This window comes from Thamnophis elegans, chromosome 9, assembly GCF_009769535.1.
Source record: "Thamnophis elegans isolate rThaEle1 chromosome 9, rThaEle1.pri, whole genome shotgun sequence".
NCBI lineage: Eukaryota > Metazoa > Chordata > Lepidosauria > Squamata > Colubridae > Thamnophis > Thamnophis elegans.
In genome coordinates this window covers 43,718,376-43,739,589 of record NC_045549.1, presented here as the reverse complement: position 1 = coordinate 43,739,589, position 21,214 = coordinate 43,718,376, and the positions used below count along the sequence as shown (strand labels likewise).

General features: G+C 39.6%; 1 long non-coding RNA gene and 1 other non-coding gene across 2 annotated transcripts; both read left to right on the top strand.

The window, feature by feature from the left end:
* Positions 1-15,151: 15,151 nt before the first annotated feature.
* LOC116513398 lies at positions 15,152-19,941 on the top strand. The gene is made up of 2 exons (XR_004255979.1): positions 15,152-15,256; positions 18,344-19,941. It is a non-coding gene; the product is annotated as an uncharacterized LOC116513398 (long non-coding RNA).
* On the top strand, positions 15,757-15,890 carry LOC116513611. The gene has a single exon (XR_004256016.1). It is a non-coding gene; the product is annotated as a small nucleolar RNA SNORA24 (small nucleolar RNA).
* Positions 19,942-21,214: the final 1,273 nt, after the last annotated feature.

Below are 21,214 nucleotides of genomic sequence, written 5' to 3'. Positions count from 1 at the left end.
TAGAAGCAAGAGCCTTCCTATATTAAAGAAATACTGACAGTTTCTGACACATAAATTGAAGCCTCTCTTTCTTTTTGACCAACAGGCACTGATTGACTAGAAGAGAGTTGGCAAATTAAACCTCAATTCAAATACGATAGTGATAGAAGATTGCCCAGCCTAAGAACTAGGACTTGCTTTGAAAGCTAGAACATTATCTCTAAAGGAATAGATATATAACTTAAGGGCACTCCCTAATTCCATAGTATGATAAGAAGGCCCATTCTCCATTCTCAGCTACAACTCTAGCCCAGGGTGAAGAGTATGTATCTTAATAACATTACAAGTGGATTACTTCAATCAGTCTTCACATGCTGTAATGTATGCATTTATATCTGGCAAGATATAAGACAAGAACACCATCATAGAATTTCTATGATTATTATCATTTGGCATCATTTACATTTGCTGAAGATGTCGCTAACTCTATTGAACCTCTAAGTAAGACTGATCCTTAACACTATTTATCAAGAAAGGTATAGTTTGCTAGAAGTCAAGTGAATTACAGTAATGCATAACCAGAACTGGCAATCATGCACCAAAATCTCCATGTCTAACTTTTCCCTCTCTTAGTTGCCTCCCATCATGGAGACCCCAATCAAATTCAAACAAGATGTTTTCAGAACATTTATTTCAGGCGTATGTTTGGTATGCAACTGCATTCCATTCGCAGCTAGTTGTCCTTGAAACCCATCTTGAAGAGATACATTTTAGTGCTTCCATGAATAGTGCGGTTTTACTTCATTTTCATCTAATCTTGGAATGTTTTTATCTTTGGCATCCAGGTATTAAATCCATCCCTGATCCAAATTTTCCTTTTAGTTGTGTAAAGAAATAATCAGGACATGTTTTTGTCTTTCCTCTACTAAAAGGAAAACTCCATCCAAGAGTTAAGATAAATTGGCACAAACCCAAGGAAGCTGTTGCCCAAGAATTCCTGGGATAATTCTTCCTGGATTGATACTAGAGAGTTCGGTATGGCTTTTTTTTTCTTTCCCTGCTTCTCATATCAACAACAAAGTTGTTATCTAGATTCAACTTTTTAACTATTTATAAATACAATATTCAATACTTGGCACTAACATAACCTTCTAAGAATTGTGCAGATATGGAGTATATGATGAAAATGCCAGACAATTATTCATGGTAAGCTGCCAGAAATTCTGATTTCTCCGTGCCAAATATTTTTGCTTTCCCTCTAAATCCAGTTTTTAAAAATGTTCTATGTCAGTTTTATTTGGGTATCTAGGATTTCAAGGAATAACCGCTTAAGAAAAAAATATATCCCAGAACAATTAAAAACAACATTTTTAAGCAAGGAGGACATGGAATTCATTGTGCCTAATCTATTGGATAAGAGGAATAGAACAGTTTTAAGGTTCATTATATGTTTATCTGAAACTTATTGTTCCAAGTAAAGAGGGAAGGTTGGAAGTGTGTTGAAACTGAGTTTTAAGCCAGTTGAAATTAATGGAATGTAAACATAGCCAATATTCTTTGAAAAAAGTCCATGTTATATAAAATTTCTACATGGGAATAAACAATAGCTGGACTGATTTTGACATTCTAGTCAGCTTTTTTATAAATATAAAATGGCATTTTCTCTGAAATGTGAATGAAATATTAAATTGACTTTTTAGTTTTTACATTACTTTTTAGTTCCCAGAAAAAGCCTTTTGGGAACAGCACATATCTTCAATAAAGAAAGTGATACAAATTCCTCATATAAGTGTCCCCTAACATAAACATTCATTATTAGGACATATGAAGGAACTTACAGTAAGCCAAACTGAACAGTGTTTTAAATTCCATAGCGGAATCCCACAGTTTTAATTAGGGATCTTCTTCTTGCAAAACCTGTTTGTTAGTGCTAAATCAAACTAACCAACTATACAGACTTAGACCTCTGTGCAGGTAAAATCTTTTGAAATGAAAAATGATATAAGTCTCTAATGCAGTGTAAAGAATATATAGTTCTGCTTACTACCAAGATGCAAGAGCTTTGCATCAAAAACTATATCGCAGCGGTGGGTTGCTCCCAGTTCACACCCGTACACCAGAAGGGGTTCGTCAAATTTACTGTACCTTTTAGAACCCGTTCATCTGGTGGGACAGTATCAGAACATTCCCTCCCACCTGCACCCCCTTGCTCGCTCCCCCTGCCTGTCCGGTCGCCACTCACTCCCCACGCCCATCTGGTCGCCACTCGCTCACTTGCCCCGTCTGTCTGCACCATGCTTTCCCGGCCCACCGCTCATCAATCGCCCTTCCTCTGGGAGGTGGGGAGAGCAGGAAGAAAGGAAGGAAGGAAGGAAGGAAGGAAGGAAGGAAGGAAGGGAGGGAGGGAGGGAGGGAGGGAGGGAGGGAACTTATGATCACAATTGAGCCCAAAGTAAGTTTTGGTTGTTAAGCAAGAGCATTGTTAAGTGAGTTTCACCACATTTTCCAACTTGGCCATGCCCACCTGGTCACATGACTGTCAAGCCACTCCCACCCAGTCACATGACTGCCTAGCCACTCCCACAAAACAGGCCACACCTACAGAATAGGTTCTAAAAAAATTGAAACCCACCACTCATGCGGATGATTAGGATTACAAAGTGGACAGAATTGTTCATCCATATGTGTTGTTGCATTCACACACACCCATAGAAATGTGTGGATTAGGTTTGCAAATGCACAGCCATTTAATTTGTTAGAATCATTTTCAATGAAAAGCAAATAGGTAATGGGATGAAACAAACCCTAGAAGGGGTCTCATCTGTTGTATTAAAACCAAAAGCCTATTGTTGCCGTATAAGACTGACTTTTATATCTAGTTTTACCAGATATAAAAGCTATGAATGATCTTTTTTTTACTTAAATCTCCACCATATTATTTTTCAAATATGCAGCTGCTGTGAAACTCCCAACATTCTTATTAGTCAGCATAAAGAGTTAATCTGAGAAAAATGTTGGGTTAGGAAGGTGGAAAGGAAGAGGTCATGTGAAAGAGAGACAAAGACTTGGTAAGCAAAGTATGAGGGAGGCTATTCCATTTAAAAATACCAAATGAAGACCAAGGATTGCCAAGAAAAATATTTTAAAAATTCATTAGAGAAAGAACACCACCAAGCAATTAGTAAAAGTTTTATTTTTCAATTGTAGGTAGCAGAAATTGTTTGAGATGAGAAGCCACACTGGATCCTCAAATCAACAGGATATTTCAGCAAAAATATTTTATTTTGGAAAGCACAGCATTATTTTGATAATATAACACCAGCAAATTACTAGGTCTTCTTTTCTCAATGCTTTGCTCTTCACTTGCTAATATAAACTTTCTTTTATTACTCTAGCTGCTATCTGGGAGGGGTCAAGAAAGGTTTAAGAGCATAACAACACAAAAAAAGTCTTGTTAGATATACCATAGGTCCATAGGTGGTGGTTTTGTGTCACATAATGGCCATCTTCCCTGTGCTGGAAGATGACAAATCCCTTCCATTGTTAGTTCTCAGAAATCAGAATAGAATACATACTGTTTGTGATTCAAGAGATGGTAAACAGCCAATAATATAAGTAGCCACTGATAAACTGACTCTCAATAACCCTCTACAATTTCTTTTTTTAAAACAATCTGAATTTGCTGCCATTGCCACCATTCTACTCTTATGCCCCATGGTGAGGGATTTCCTTCTGCTGATCCTGAATTCCCCCCTCCATATTTAGTTCCCAGAAATGACTTAATTGTACGATTGTGAATTAGGAAGAAAAAAACTCTCCCTGTTATCTATTATGTCCATTGTTTTATATGTTTTTATTCCTCCCATTTTTTCCTTTGTTTTAAGCTAAAAATAATAATTCATATGCTGTAAATTCACCGTCTCCTAATTTTGGTTCCTCATATTTTGATATCTTTCCCAAAAGTTAGTGACCAGAACATTACACAACACTCCAAATGTAATTTTAACCATAAATTAATATGAGTATGTTGTTATATCAGCAATTTAGTTCTGAATTGCTTTCCTAATGATTAACAAATGTGCTTCTTCAACAGTTAGATTGCTTTTACTAGAATTTATTTGCAACTCAATAAACTGCTGATATATCTAATCTGTATTTGCACTAACACAGAATTACTGTTCTCTTCATACTATATAACAATTTAACTGAAACATATCTATTTATACTTATTATATCATGCTTTTATGGCACTCTCTAGAGTAATGGATTGGTAGCTTTGGTAAGCAGCAGATAAACTAATATATTTAACCTTTCATAGATAATATACCAAGCAAACTGAAATAAATAAAAATAGAAATTGGAGATTGCGAAGCATTTTATTGTGGCAATCTTCTTGTACCAAGGGGGAAAAAATTCTCAAATCTGTTTGCATGTTTTTATTTTATTTTTTTATTTTTCATATTTTTTAATCAGACATCTCCCTTGGAGAGGGGGGTCTCAGCCATGTACAATACCATATGTATTATCCATCCTTAAAAAGTAGATAGGGTCCCAGGGCTTGCTAACCCAATCAGTTTTTGGGGTTTCATCCCATGAAGTTTCCGTAATGGCAACAATATCATTTTCACCCTCATTTACTTGAATTTCTAATTCACCCTGTCTATTGCTCATAGTCTGTACACTCTGTGGTATATAGACATTTGAGTTCTTTTTGATGGACCCTGTGTTTACATTCTACATAACCTGTGTGCCTGAGTTCCCCTACTTCCTTATCTCCTGTTTGATTAGTACACTTAGTATGGCACTCACTATTAAAAGCTTGATTTTGCTTGATTGCAAGGTTGATATTCTTACCTGCATAAACATCTATGTTACATGCACTGATAACCCTATTAGTTTTGGATTGCTGGGGACAGAAATGTTCTATATCGATTAACTCATTGTCCTTATTGTTTAGTTTAAATGTTTCGCCAGAAAATCTGTAAATTTAATGCCAAGAAACTCGGTCCTTTTCTTCGAAGGATGCAAACCATCTCGTTTATAGTTTTTTGTTGGATCAGCTGCAAACATCATGAGTAATATAACCAAAGCCTTCCCCTTTATATCATTCCTTCGTCCACACATTTAACTCCACTATATGCTGGCCTTTCCCACCACCACCTCTTGTATACTGGTAAAACCTCTGAAAAAAAGTAACCCTATCCTACTAGGTCCCTGCCCCAAGTTTTGGAAATCATTCTGCACAGAGAGTACATCTTTTGGGGACAGATCATTTGTGCCAAGATGTATAGTAGCATCAACATCAGTCCTCACTGACATTCTTGACTCTCTTCAAAATATGCCTCTTGTCTCTGCTGGCAGTAGCACTTATACAATACAATAGCAGAGTTGGAAGGGACCTTGGAGGTCTTCTAGTCCAACTCCCTGCCTAGGCAGGAAACCCTATACCATTTCAGACAAATGGCTATCCAACATCTTCTTAAAGACTTCCAATGTTGGGGCATTCACAACTTCGGGAGGCAAGCCATTCCACTGATTAATTGTTCTAACTGTCAGGAAATTTCTCCTCGATTCTAAGTTACTTTTCTCCTTAATTAGTTTCCACCCATTGCTTCTTGTTCTGCCCTCAGGTGCATTGGAGAATAGTTTGACTCCCTCTTCTTTGTGGCAACCCCTGAGATATTGGAACACTACTATCATGTCTCCCCCTTCTTTTCATTAAACTAGACATACCCAGTTCCTGCAACCATTCCTCATATGTTTTAGTCTCCAGTCCCGTAATCATCTTTGTTGCTCTTCTCTGCACTCTTTCCACATCCTTTTTACATTGTAGCGACCAAAACTGAATGCAGTATTCCAAGTGTGGCCTTACCAAGGCATCATAAAATGGTATTAACACTTCACGTGATCTTGATTCTATCCCTCTGTTTATGCAGCCTAGACTGTGTTGGCTTTTTTGGCAGCTGCTGCACACTGCTGGCTCATATTTAAATGGTTGTCCACTAGGACTCCAAGATCCCTCTCACAGTTACTATTATACCACCTATACTGTACCTGTGCATTTCATTTTTCTTGCCTAAATGTACCATTGAATTTCATTTTGTTAGTGCCCAATGTTCAAGTTTGTCAAGATCCTTCTGTATCTTAAGCCTATCTTCTGGAGTGTTAGCTATTCCTGCCATCTTGGTGTCAAATTTGATGAGTTCCCCATTTATCCCCCCATCCAGATAATCAATGAAGATGTTGAAGAGTACTGGGCCTAAAACAAAGACTTGGGGTACTCCACTGCATACCTCCCTCCATGTAGATGCAGTTCCATTGAGGACTACACATTGAGTGCAGTTGGTCAGCCAGTTACGAATCCATCTGGTGGTGATGCTGTCTAACCCACATTTTTCTGCTGTCTAATAGTAGGTTATGGTCTACTTTATCAAATGTGTTGCTGAAGTCCAAGTACTGTATATACTCGAGTATAGGCCAACCCGAATATAAGCCGAGGCACCTAATTTTACCACAAAAACCTGGAAAAGTTATTGACTCGAGTATAAGCCTAGGATGGGAAATGCAGCAGCTACCGGTAAATTTCAAAAATAAAAATAGATACCAATAATGTTTTTGAATATTTATTTCCTCCCCTGGAGTGGGGAGGAATTGGGGATTTCATAGTATCCTTCCCCTGGAGTGGGGAGGAATTGGGGATTTTGCAGTATCCTACCCCTGGAGTGGGGAGGGAATGTGGCTTTCATAGTATCCTATCCCTGGAGTGGGGAGGATTTGGGGGATTTCATAGTATCCTTCCCCTGGAGTGGGGAGGAAATGTGGATTTCATAGTATCCTTCCCCTGGAGTGGGGAGGATTTGGGGGATTTCATAGTATCCTACCCCTGTAGTGGGGAGGGAATGTGGATTTCATAGTATCCTACCCCTGGAGTGGGGAGGAAATGTGGATTTCATAGTATCCTACCCCTGTAGTGGGGAGGAAATGTGGATTTCATAGTATCCTTCCCCTGGAGTGGGGAGGATTTGGGGGATTTCATAGTATCCTACCCCTGTAGTGGGGAGGGAATGTAGATTTCATAGTATCCTACCCCTGGAGTGGGGAGGAAATGTAGATTTCATAGTATCCTTCCCCTGGAGTGGGGAGGATTTGGGGGATTTCATAGTATCCTACCCCTAGAGTGGGGAGGAAATGTAGATTTCATAGTATCCTTCCCCTGGAGTGGGGAGGATTTGGGGGATTTCATAGTATCCTACCCCTGGAGTGGGGAGGATTTGGGGGATTTCATAGTATCCTACCCCTGTAGTGGGGAGGAAATGTGGATTTCATAGTATCCTACCCCTGGAGTGGGGAGGATTTGGGGGATTTCATAGTATCCTACCCCTGGAGTGGGGAGGATTTGGGGGATTTCATAGCAATAGCAATAGCAGTAGACTTATATACCGCTTCATAGGCCTTTCAGGCCTCTCTAAGCGGTTTACAGAGAGTCAGCATATTGCCCCCAACAATCTGGGTCCTCATTTTACCCACCTCGGAAGGATGGAAGGCTGAGTCAACCCTGAGCCGGTGAGATTTGAACCGCTGACCTGCTGATCTAGCAGTAGCCTGCAGTGCTGCATTTAACCACTGCGCCACCTTGGCTCATAGTATCCTACCCCTGTAGTGGGGAGGAAATGTGGATTTCATAGTATCCTACCCCTGGAGTGGGGAGGATTTGGGGGATTTCATAGTATCCTACCCCTGTAGTGGGGAGGGAATGTGGATTTCATAGTATCCTACCCCTGGAGTGGGGAGGATTTGGGGGATTTCATAGTATCCTTCCCCTGGAGTGGGGAGGAAATGTAGATTTCATAGTATCCTTCCCCTGGAGTGGGGAGGATTTGGGGGATTTCATAGTATCCTTCCCCTGGAGTGGGGAGGAAATGTAGATTTCATAGTATCCTTCCCCTGGAGTGGGGAGGATTTGGGGGATTTCATAGTATCCTTCCCCTGGAGTGGGGAGGAAATGTAGATTTCATAGTATCCTTCCCCTGGAGTGGGGAGGATTTGGGGGATTTCATAGTATCCTTCCCCTGGAGTGGGGAGGATTTGGGGGATTTCATAGTATACTAAGTCAGAAATAACATTGCTGCGTAGCCAGGAGTGTGTCTCAGTCACTTAAACCTCATACATAAATCATTGTACGAGGCGCTCGACGGCGCCTCTTACCTGCCGCGGGTCCCACCAGGACCGGCCAGAGGCATAGCAAGCTCCGGAACCAGAGCGGGAGCCTCCGCCGCATGGCTCTGCTCCGCCAGGGACGCATCCGGCAAGGGGAAAGCGGGGTCCCCTCTCGCGCAGCGGGTGGAGGGCGCGGGGCGGCGGCAGGGCTGGGCTGCCTCCGGGTCCTGCCTCCCGGAGCCCTGGGGCGGCCGCGGGAGTCTGTGGGCGGCGGGGCTCGCTCGGCTTCCAGCAGGGAGGAGAAGGGGGGCTTCCCGGAGCCGCGCGCTCGGCAAGCTCGCCGCTCAACTCAGCGCCAGCGTGCCTTCATCTCCGAGCGCCCAGCGGAAGGGCCAAGCCGCTCGCCTCGGAGCCGCTGGCGCTGGGACGCCGCCTCCGCCGCGGAATTTGCTCCAACTCAGCCGCTCCGGCCCATTGTCAGCCGGCTGGTCCCTGCCTTCCCTCCCCTCCTCTCTCTAGCTTAAAGAGACACCGACTTGCCTCGGCTGGAGGCCGGGCATGGGGAGGAGTTGGCGCCAGCCCGGGGAGGGGGCTGCGAGCGGGCGGGCGGGGGGACGGGAGGTAAAAGGCTGGATGGGTTTGGTTGCCAAACCGAGGCGGCTCGCTCGGGGCTCTTCCCTCTCTCCCCACGGGTGGGCAGCGGCCGGAGTTCCCACCGAGGAACTTCGCCGGGCAACTCTCGGTTCGGACGCCAGGGGTGACTGGAACCCGGCATCCTCGGGTTCCGATTCTAACCCCGAAGGAGAGCAAAGCCGGGAAGGGCATCAAACTCTTCCACCCAAGCTGGGAGCCTGTCACGTTTGGGAGGCTTGCAGCGGCTCACCTGCGTGGAAGTCAGCGGACTACACGCGCATACACAGACACATCCAGACAAACATCCAGACAGACAGACAGACCTCTGGCCCATCAGGAGGTCCAGCAGCCACCGGCCGTCCTTTGACTCGGACGTGGAATGGAAGGGAGTTAACAGAGGAGAGGGAATGGCTGGCGCAGACTGCCCAGCAAGACAAGAGATCCTGGGGCTTTCATAGTATCCTATCCCTGGAGTGGGGAGGATTTGGGGGATTTCATAGTATCCTTCCCCTGGCAGGCTAGGAAATGGAATGAACGAGGGGGCAGGCAGGGGAGGGAAACGAAATGAATAAGTGGCCAGGCAGGCTAGGAAACGGAATGAATGAGCGGGCGGGCGGGCAGGCGAGGAAACAGTCCAGCGGATGGAGCAGAAGCAGCCCCGGGGCTCCGCTGCCGCTCCCCGCATTTTTCTGGACGGGGTCTCGCAGGAAGGAATCCCCTCCTCCTCCAACAGGCAACAGCACTGCCGGATCCAGTTGTAGACTCGAGTATAAGCCGAGCCGGCTTTTTTCAGCCCAAAAAGTGGGCTGAAAAACTCGGCTTATACTCGAGTATATACGGTAAATTATATCAACAGCATTCCTCTGGTCCACTAATTTTGTCTTTGTTGAAGAATGCAATAAGATTAGTCTGGCATGATCTGTTTTTGACAAGCCCATTTTGGCTTTTGGCTATTACTTTGTTTACTTCTAGGTGTTCGCTAATTCGTTGCTTGATTATCTTTTCCAGAATCTTTCCTGGCATTGAGGTCAGGCTGATAGGTGTATGGTTTCCTGAATCTATTTTTTCCCCTTTTTTGAAGATGGGAACCACATCAGCTCTTTTCCAGTCCTCTGGCAGTTCCCCGGTGCTCCAGGATCTCTGAAAGATATAGTTCAGTGGTTCTGAGCTCTCGTCTGCCAGTTCCTTCAGAACCCTGGGGTGTAATCTATCCGGTCCTGGTGATTTGAACTCGTCTAGGGTAGACAGGTGCTTACTTCCCATTTTCTTCCCTATTTCAATTTGTGTTCCTAATCTGATTTTTATGGTGCTGTTTTTGGTAGGTTGGACTGTTTTTTCCCTTTGTGTAAAGACAGATGCAAAAAAATGAGTTAAATAGTTCTGCTGTCTCCCTATTGCTTATCACCTTCTTGCCATTTTCTCCCAGCAATGGACCAATTGTTTCCTTAACCTTTTTCTTGTTTTTAACATGTTGGAAGAAACTTTTCTTGTTATTTTTTTACTTTTGTGGCCTTTCTTCATTGTGAGCCTTAGCTTTCCTCACTTCATCTTTACAGGCTCAGGCTGTTTGCTGATATTCTGCCTTAGTTATGTCCCCCCCTTTCCACTTTTTATATTTATCATTTTTTGTCTTTTAATTTGTCAGAGAGTGCTTTATGCAGCTATGCTGGTTTCTTTTGGGAGCTTTTATTTTTCTTCTTCATTGGTATTGTGCTAGACTGGGATTTTATAACCTCATTTTTCAAAATTTCCCAAGCCTCTTGAGTTGTTTTCCCCTTGAGGATTCTCATCCATGGAATCCTTCTCAAGCTCTCTCTAAGTTTATTGAAATTAGCTCTCTTAAAGTTCAATACTCTAGTTTGACTTTCTTCTACTTGTGTTTGCATAATGTTGAATTCCAGTATTGCATGATCGCTTGCACCCAAGGTTCCTGTAGCTTCAACACCTTCTATCATTTCCTCTCTGTTAGTGAGAATTAAGTCCAATATGGCCGATCCCCTTGTTCCCTTCTCTACCTTTTGGGAAACAAAGTTGTCTGCTAAGTTTGTTAGGAACCTGTTGGATCTTCCACTTGCAGAGTTTGTTTCCCAGTTGATGTCAGGGTAGTTAAAATCCCTCATTACTATTGTGGTGTGCTTCCCACATACCTTAGTTAGCTGACTAGCATAAGTTCATCTACTTTCTCTGCTTGGTTGGGTATAGACCTATGGCAATGTCATTTCCCCCACTTTAATATTGACCCAAATGCATTCAAGATAGTTCTCATCATTGTTGTGCTCTATTTCTGTAGAGGTGTAGTTATTTCTTATATATAGTACAACTCCACCTCCTCTTTTATTTGGTCTATTTCTTTTAAATAATTTAAATCCTTCTAGCTGTATGTTCTAATTGTGGGTTTCATCCCACCAAGTTTCTGTAATGGCAACAATATCATTTACTTGAATTTCTAATTCACCCTGTTTATTCCTCATACTGTGCATTGGTGTATAGACATTTGAGTCCATTTTGATTGACCCTGTGTTTACTGTCTACATAACCTGTGTTATGCCTAACTACCTCTATTTTCTTGCACTTGTATGAATCATGCACATGGTATGGCACTCACTATTAAATGCTTGGTTTTGCTTGACAGAAGGACTGATAATCTTACCCGCGCAAACATCTATGTTACATGCACTGGTAGACACCTGGCCCTCTTTCAAAACTTCTGTATCCTTTCCTAAATTTACATCCCTTACAATTGAGCAGTCTTAATTACATTATAATTACATTATATTATTCATTATAGCAGTCTTCCAATAATTGAGAGATTGCCATAGAGAAGAGGGGTCAACCTATACTCCAAAGTACCTGAGGGCAGGATAAGAAGTAATGAATAAAAGTTTATCAAGGAGATACAAATGCAGTGTTTATAACCTGGAAAATGGCACAACGTGAAGAAGAAAAGGCACTAACTTTGCAAAGAATTTTGTTAGAAATTCAAAAAGTTTTAATAATTACCGAGAGAATTGAAGAGAGATTTGAAATTATAGATCAAAATACAAAAAGTATGGGGACAGCGATGAAGTTTGAGGACAGAGCTGAAAAAATAACAGAGACATATGAAAGTGATAAGAAAATTGTTGACACTGACAGCAAACTGAGAGTGGAGGGAAATGACAGGTGTGAAATACGGAAAGGAGAAATTGATGAACCGGATCTTCATTTCGGATGTCAGAAAATAGATGAAGGAAGGAGAGAAAATTTGGCAGAAATAATGAAAGTAATCTCAGCAAAAGCACTAATGATAACAAAAGTGAAGCTGATAAACAGAGCAGATAAAGGGTTTTGAATTCTTATAATGAACAAGAAGTTCTTAAGAGACGTCCACATAATACTTATCAAGAAAACATTTAGAATACAGACTTTACAAATGGCAAGAGATATTGGACTACACTATCTTTGGAAGGATACAGGATGAGGAAATGAAATGTCACAATAAATTTAGTTAAATGTAGTTAAATTTTGAGTGCTATATACAACGTAATAATAGCTATAGTCAAATAAATTATTAATAATGATAACAAAGCATGTATATATATATACTGGATTGATAATATGAAATTTTATACAATACTGTAAGTGAGGATATGGAGATGATGTTGAAAAGCCTTTTTATAAAAGTTAAACAATTTTATATAGAATAGAATATAAAGATGTAATATCATTGGATGATTTCAGTGGGTGATGTAACAAAATGTCATAATATAAATTTACTTTAAATTTAATATGCTTTAAGTTGAAAGGATGTAATAATAGCTAGGCTTAATGGATGTTTAATAATTATATAAATTTGTATACAAGTATATTAGATTGATGATACTAATAATGGGGAAAAACGTGGAATTGTTGACACTGATTGATAACATTACTAGATAATGTTATCAATGCTAAAATAATAGAATGATGTCACAATAAATTTAGTTAAATATAGTTAAATTTTGAGTGTAATGCACAAAGTAATAACAACTATAGTCAAATAAATGATTAACAATGATAACAAAGCATTTATATATACTAGATTGATAATATGAAATCTTATACAAATTGTAAGTGCGGATTATGGAGACGATGTTGAAAAGCCTTTTTATAAAAGATAAACAATTCTATATAGAATAGATTAGAAAGATGTAATATCATTGGATGATTTCAGGATAATGTAATAAAATGTTATAAATTTATTTCAAATTTAATATGCCTTATGTTGAAAGAATGTAATAATAGTTGGGCTTAATGGATGCTTAATAAGTATAACAATTTGTATACATGTATATTAGATTGATGATACTAATAATGGGGGAAAAACATGGAATTGGAGTATACTGAATATTAGAGAATGTTATCAATGCTAAAACGATTGAATGACTTAGAACAGGAGGAAGCATAATAACAATGTATACAAAAATATCTTGATTGTCAATATGTGAATTTTGATAAAATTCAAGTGAGGACCACGGAAAGGACACAGAAAGACTTTGTAACCAATCGATACACTGTGTGAAATTGAAGAGGCTTTTATGTTATATGTGTTGTGTTTGTGTTTGTCTGAAAATAAAAAATTTATTTTTTAAAAAAGGAGATACAAACTAGAACAAAGGAGGCTTGCTTCCAGAAATTGTGAGTGCTCTGTCACTGGAGGTTTTTAAGAGATTTGACAGCCATTTATCCAAAATGTTATAGGATCTACTGCTTGAGCAGGGGGTGGACTACATTTATAAGATCTCCAAGATCTCTTCCAATTCTGTTATTCTGTAGACGAGATCACTCTAAAAAATCTGGGGAGGCAGGGGGAATCAAATTTTCTATGTGAGATCTTGATAGGGAATTGCAACTCTCAAAATTCCCTAGAAAAAATGCATTCTATATTCTAAAGCAAAATGATATTATAAGAAGCAGATAGATATTTGATACCAAATGTTAAGTTGACTATACCTTTAAGAATTTACGAAGTCTTATGAATCATCTTCAGAATCCCTCCTTCTGGGGCTTTATTACAAATATTCATGCAAATTAGATGCTGTGGGTTTTTTTCCCATCTGTATAAGTGTAAAATATGTTGCAAATGTTTTAAATATACTTGTTCTTATTATTTTAACCCATTTCTTGGGGAGAGTAAATGGTGTGATTTGAATCAATTTCTATAGACTTTAATCCATTTGATTCTTTCTAAAACTATTTAAACATTTTTAATTAATAATTTAAATTTTAATATGAAATACTTAGATACTTTATAACACTATACTTAGTGAAATAACAGTTAAATCTTGCTCATCCTTCTGCATGATAATTTTCTCCTGTAGAAGTAAATATACTTGCGTTTATTGTGGAGGAGGTGGTGCCTAAGGAAATAACTGCCTTTTCTCAATATGATACTAATTTTAGCCAGAGTCAATCAATATAATAGTTCACATGTTTTGAACTATAGTTCGAATGTCTTGAACTCAGAATCTTCTTATTCCTAGAAATATGTCTTGGACATTTGTAACAAATGAAACTTAATGTCATTACTTAAGGCATTCCAATTTTAACAGCAAAAAATCCAGAGGCTATACAGTAACAAAGAGGAAATACAAATATGGTGATAATAAGACAAAATTTTGACTTAAAATCCATGACAGGTAGGGGCAGCAAAAACTAAGAGTTCTGTGTAATTGTTGATGCACCTCAGTGACCAGACACTATACAACAAAGAATATTTTATTTACATGTTGCAATACATTTCATTGCATATTAATGTGAAATGTAAAAAAGCTAAAAATATAACAGTGGTTTAAATTAATAAATATAGTAAAATTATGGAATACTTTTAATCACTTTTTGAATCCAATTATTGTCAAAAATTGGTTAATTTATTTAATGTATGTATAATCTTTATTGTCATTGTACTTAAATACAACGAAATTGATTGTATCTCATTCCTGGCAAATTTGTAAACATTACAGAATGAAGATCAAGGCTAAGTACTTGTACTTGTGCCATATGAAGTCATCTTTCTCTTGTGATTAAAAGCTTTAAATTCAATTGTTAAATACTTGAATCAATAAATTTAAAGTAGTGTTGTGCATCATTTTAATTAGCTAAGAGCTGAGAGAGAGAAAGGAATACTAGGAGGGTTGCAAAAGTACAATAAATAGAGAAGACTGGCAGGGTACTAAATCTACGATTACAAGCTTTGGGAAAAGCAGACGAGCAGAAACCAACAGCGGTACCGCAAAGGCGACGCATAGAAGGGCAGTTGGAACAGGTCACGCGGTCGCAGAGTTAGAACGCGAGCAAGCACCTGCAGCCCCGCCCTCTTTCCACCACGCCGTCCAATGGGCGTGGCCTCTCTCTAAGGATAAAAGAGCGAAGACGGCGGTTGGCTCGTTCTTTTCGATTGTAGGAAGAGCGTGGCTGGTGTTGGGGCAATAAGGGAATGTCCTGCCCTGGAAGAATGAGTCTGACGCGGGTAAGGCTGTTCGCTTCAACATTTGAATAAGCGCCCCACGCCGTTGTAAAATATACCAGTCATTTGCTGGAACTTTTTAGAGTTGTTACGAAGGCGGGGAAAGCTGAACAGTTTCGGCGCTTGCGCCCTGCCGGTTTTTCGATTTCTGAGGTTGAGCTTCAGCGAGGAGAGCGCACTGGAGTGGGAGGCGGCGGCGGCGAAACCCTTGGGTAAAATGGCGGGCGATTATTAAGAACCCCTTCCCAACGGACGAATGAGGAAATGTAAAGTGGAGAACGGAGAGGCGCCCGAGGACGGTCACGAGAGAGCGGAGACGTGGGACTAGAGGACTGAAGGAATTGGGAGGAGCCGCTTGCTTTCGCACTGGCAAAGCAGATTAACGGTCGGTTCCTCAGGAAGCAGCGAAGGCCACACGTGTCCCCCCATACGGTGTGAAGGGCGGGAGTCTCCGCCTCCTTCCCCTCCCCCACACCTCGCTGTTGCGCGCGCGTGTCTCGAGACGCCATGCTTCCATGGGACCTGCCAGAGTGGCAGCCTCCCTTCCTACTCATGGCAGAGCAACCATCGCCTTGCTTTTTGGCATAGCTCCCCTCACTGCATTGGGGGGAGACTCTGACTTGGGCAAGTCACATCCTTACGTATAATCCTATGCAGCTTCGCTGTGTGCGCGCGTGTGTGCCGTTTTAACTTTGAAAAGTGGTTGTAACAATAGCATGAACCCGTATGAGGTTAAACTTAGGCAAATGTTTCGAGGGACTTCCTGCAGATCTGTAATAGGAAACTGATGTTTTAAAACGAGTTTTGGGAATTTTAATTGGCAGTTTGCCAAGAGTTTGAAAAGCATTTTAACTATTGAGAAAGGTACTGGGGGAGAGTGCTAACACCTTATGCTAGTTGGCATCTTGGATTTATGAAAAATAATTTTAATGTTTGTAAATTAAACGGATAATAACTTGGACTGTAAAAATGATTTTCCCCGTTTTGCGGGATAGATATACATGCTGCTCTGATTCTGAAGATACCAATTTGTATGACTGGATTCCCAGTAATGATTCCTAGAAATAAGAGCTTGCTGTATATCTTCTCAGAAATAAACCTGATATAATTAAAGCAATGTATCAGCCCAGATAGGCATGATTAACCTTATCTTGGCCATATTTTTTTTAAATACATATAGGTATAGCACCTATATTTTGGATGCCAAATAGGCGATCAGGACTCTGCATTACAAATGCAACTTATCTGTGTATTTGGCTAAACAAGGAAAAGGCCTTTCTCAGTCCTAATGGTGTGGAGAAAGCCCACCAGTCATAGTGACTGTTGTGTTTGCATGGTTGCCCCAGTTGCAAAAGGGATCTCAAGAAAGAAGTGGACCATAGAATATTCAAACATTCCATCCACACTGTCATGTACCCCACGGCCAATTTCAGATTCCTCCAAATCACCTCAATTGATGATAAAGATGAGCAGGATGCAACTAATCAGGGGCCATCAATGTCTGGACCCAAACTTTAGACCAACATATGCTCTTCCTGAACCACATCTAATTTCAAAGAGTGAACTAATTGACCTGGTCAGGATTTGGAATTGCCTGAGAGTAATGCAGAGCTACTGGGCTCCAGATTACAACAGGAACCTCTGTTGTGAACTATGAAAAACAAGGTGGAAAATTTGTTTAGATCCTATAAAGCACTTGGTACAAACATGTCACTGAAAATTCACTTCTTACACTTGGCATTTAGACTATTTCCCTTTGAACTGTGGGACAATGAATGATGAGCATGGGAAGAGATTCCACCAGGATACTGTAGGCATGGAAAAAGATAGCAAGGGAAATTGAGTCCATCCATACTTGCTGATTACTGCTGGATTTCCCCAGGGATGATCCTACTGCAGTTCATAAGAGAAAAGCCTAAAACTGCAGTTTAGATACAAAATAAATATAGAACCTTGTCTTTTAATCTGATGTTAGAACTTGTCAGTTTTTCATACATAAAGTATGAAAATGTTACATGAAAAACCTATAAATGAATAGAAAGTTATGTTATTGGTATCAAAATATAAATTTATAATAATTGGTGTGGCACTGTTCTCATTGCTATATTACATTTTGCAGAAAGGTTATGGAGCATAATCTCAGTCCCCCTAGTAATTTTGAATTAATGAAATTTTGACCTGAAGCTGTATCTTGGAAACTGGAGCCAAACAATACTCAGGACTTAATTTTCTACTATTGACCCAATTCTGGTAAATTTAGCTACTTTAATTTCCAAAGCTTTCTCCTTGTAGACCAGTGTCCAATTGAGCAACATCTTCAGAGTTAGAAAGGCATAGGACTCAGGTTATTTTAAGAACCCTCTTACCCTAGGAACATCTATCCCCAAAATTTATATTGTTAAGCAAGATGTTTGTTGAGTTTTGCTCCATTTCACAGCATTTCTTGCCACAATTATTAAGTGAATTACAGTTAAGTGAGTCTGTTTATCCATTGACTCTGCTTGTCAGAAGGTCGCAAAAGATGACCACATGATCCCAGGACATTGCAACCATCTTAAATGTGAATTGGTTGCCAACTGTCCAAATTTTGTTCATGTGACCCTGGGGATGATGCAATAATCAGAAGTGTGAAAAATGGTAGTGTCACTTTTCAGTGATGGTGTAATTTTGTTGGTTTCATTTCTCATCTAATATGAATAGGTTTGTTCAGCATAGGTAGGCAAAGAGTTGAGAATTATTCCTAAACCCTTCTAGGTGGGTTGTTAAGTGGGACCTCCTGGGTTAACCTGTAAAGTTGTCTTGATCTTTCTGGGGATTGTATATTCCAATAGATCATGTTATATGGGGCTTGTGAAGAGAAAGCAATAATTTTGCTAAAGGTATTGTATGGGTTTGATGCCTCCCAGATTTTTTTATGGCATGTCAAAATTTTCAACTTTTAATTTCCAAACATTTGGGGTGCTCAAAAGTTGTGACATGTCTTGAGGATTATAAGGGTATTTTGGTTACTTCAATATAATTTAGATGTTCTTGGCAAATAACTACATAAATACAATAACGTTTTAACATTTTATTTATTTCATTTCACAGGTTCAGCTGCTTTCTCTTTGTTAAAACCTATTTTGTAATACTGCTGGCCTCATTTCCTGTGAGTGAGATAACTGATCTGTAATGGCATCTAAAAAAAGAAAAAGACTGGGAACATTCACTCATATGAGCAACCTAATTGGGCCTGGCAGAGACTTGCCGTCTGAACTCCCAACACTGCGAGACATTCTCAGATATGGCCTACTGTTAAGAGAACAAAGTAGTGATGACGCTAGAAACTACCAGCAGCTGTTCTTGCAAGAGACATATACTTAAAAGTGCTTGAAAAGTGGGAACAAGCAAACAGTTCTTTTGTGACCCCTGTTGTAAATTCAAGAGTGACAGTCTTGAACAAGATCCGAGAGCTGGGATCGAGCCAAAAATATATCTCTTGGTAGGGGAAAGTTAGATGTCAAAGAAACTTTCACTGTGAAACTTGACAAACTCTTTGACATTCTCAACTGCAAGTGTCAAATTGTTCTGTGTGCCAAATTTGGCTGCCCTGCTAGCTGTAAAAAAGAAGCTCACATTAACTGTACTTGCCCTAAGGAGACGAAGATACCATTGAAGGAACTTGCTTTTGTTAAAAGTCAGAGAGACAAGATTGGCTCTTTTGGATCTCACAAGATTGGTTTGCCAGATGTGCCTGAGCAGAAACAACTAGTCAAAAGGCAAAAGCAGCAAGACAATGAGATACAAAGACTCGCTAAATATAAGCGGAAAAGTATTCCAGACATTTGAATTCTTGGTATTTTCTTGGAAAAATTAATTTTTACCCCAGAGACACCTTGATGGGCAGCATCTAAAAAGATTAATGTTGAGCCAAAACTCTGCATATATTAATCAATTAGACAAGTCAGATGTTTTCAAATAGCTGAAAGCAAAGGAAGGCTACTGATGGCATAAGTAAATTGAGAAGCTGCAAATTTATTTAGCTTGTTACATTATCACAGTATATTAATATGGAAGCTCCATTTGGCAGCATCTAGCCAACACTGGCTAATGGTGAAAAATTAAAGAATGAGAAGAAGACAGGAAATCCAAAATAAATGCCACAAGTAGATGAGGAAGCACTGAGGTTTGTTGCCCTTAAAAAACCTATATAGTTTGTTTTTCAGTGAAATTAAAAACAAATTGAGTTTTTCAAAGATTACACTTTGTTAATGCTAGAAATGTTACTGTAATGTACAAACTGTCATTAAGGAAAAGGATTAACATTTTAAGATTTCTAAATATTTAGAAGGTATTAAATGTAAGTTTTATCTGCCCATATTCTTACCTGACAAACAGAAAGGAAAATACAAGTTACCCTGAACTGTAAAAACTAAAATGGAAGAAGAGCAAAAAGGGTTGTGTGGTTAGTCAGGAAAGCTATGTTGATCATTAGGTAGGTGGGAATTATAAATAGTAACAAGTATTTCCCTGGTTTACTTGAATTAACTACTTTGTGAACTCCCATATTTTCATAATAGCTCAAAGTATAAAATGAAACCACAGCAGTGGTGAGTCTTATCTGAGACAACAATGAAGATGTTTATAGGGAAGAGGTGAAGGCTCTGGTGGACTGATGCAATAAAAGTAACCTGATTATAATTCTAAATGTTAATAAAAGGAGGTCATGGTAAATTTTAGAAAGGCATAGTCATACTCCACTCAGTATCAAGAATGCAACTGTAGAGGTGGTCAATAGTACTAAATATCTGGGGCATGCAGATAACTAACAATTTGAACTGGTGTCTCCACGTGTTATCCTTAGTGAAGCATGTAAACCAGCATCTGCATTTCCTGCGTGAGATGAAGCGAGCACATCTTTCTCCTTTTATCCTACCCATTTTTTGCAGAGCAATTGAGAGCATTTTAATCAGCATCACTTTGGTTTGGTCCATTCAAAGAGTGGTAAGGACAGTTGAGAAGTTTATAGGAACTCACTTCCTGTTACTCAGGATATTGCTTATAAGCACTATGTGCTTAGAGCTCAAAGCTTTGTTAGAGACCCCACACACACACACTTTATGGTCTGTTTTTGTTCCCCTTTGGGGGGAGGTTTCAAAGTATTTCTGTAACAGCTATGCCATCCATCTGGTAAACCCGCAAGATTCAATTTTCTCACCATGTACATGTGTACATATGAACTAGACTGTTGTTCCTCTATCATATATGTGGGTATTTTATTTATTTATTTTGTCCTTTTTATGTAATGTGTATTGCAGGTGGTGGCCCTTTGAGAGCTGTATTCAATGAAATTTCATTTTAATGTATGCCGATTAGTGTACATTCAAAATGACAATAAAGTTATTGTATGCATAATAAAATGTTTCTCATAATAATTTCTAATGAAAAAGATAGGAAAAATCCCTTATATCAAAATGCATTCTATAGTCACCTACCTGTTGGTGATACATTTCAAGACAAAAAAATTGTAATCATTATCTAAGACCAGGTTAGCAAAACTGAAATATTAAATTAATTATAAATTGTCTTCTACCATGAGCAGATTACTGTATATAAAGGCTGTGAGATAGAACAGTTAACCTCCTAAAAGAAATATGTCCTTGGTTTTATTATATGTCTTACAAAATACATACATTCTGACTTGGTTAAGTTCACAAATTGCCTCAACTATTTTCAGGAACATCTATCTAGTGAAAAACTACCTACTGTATATACTCAAGTATAAGCCTAGTTTTTCAGCCCACTTTTTGAGCTGAAAAAAGCCGCCTCGGCTTATACTCGAGTCAGTGAAAAAATTTGCCCGAAATGGAGGAGAAAAGGGGCGGGGCCATGCCGCTGGGTGACGCTCGTGAATGGCCCAGCGCCCCTGAGTTTCCCCTCCCTCTGTGTCAGTTTGCTGCGCAGCGTGCACCGCACCATCCC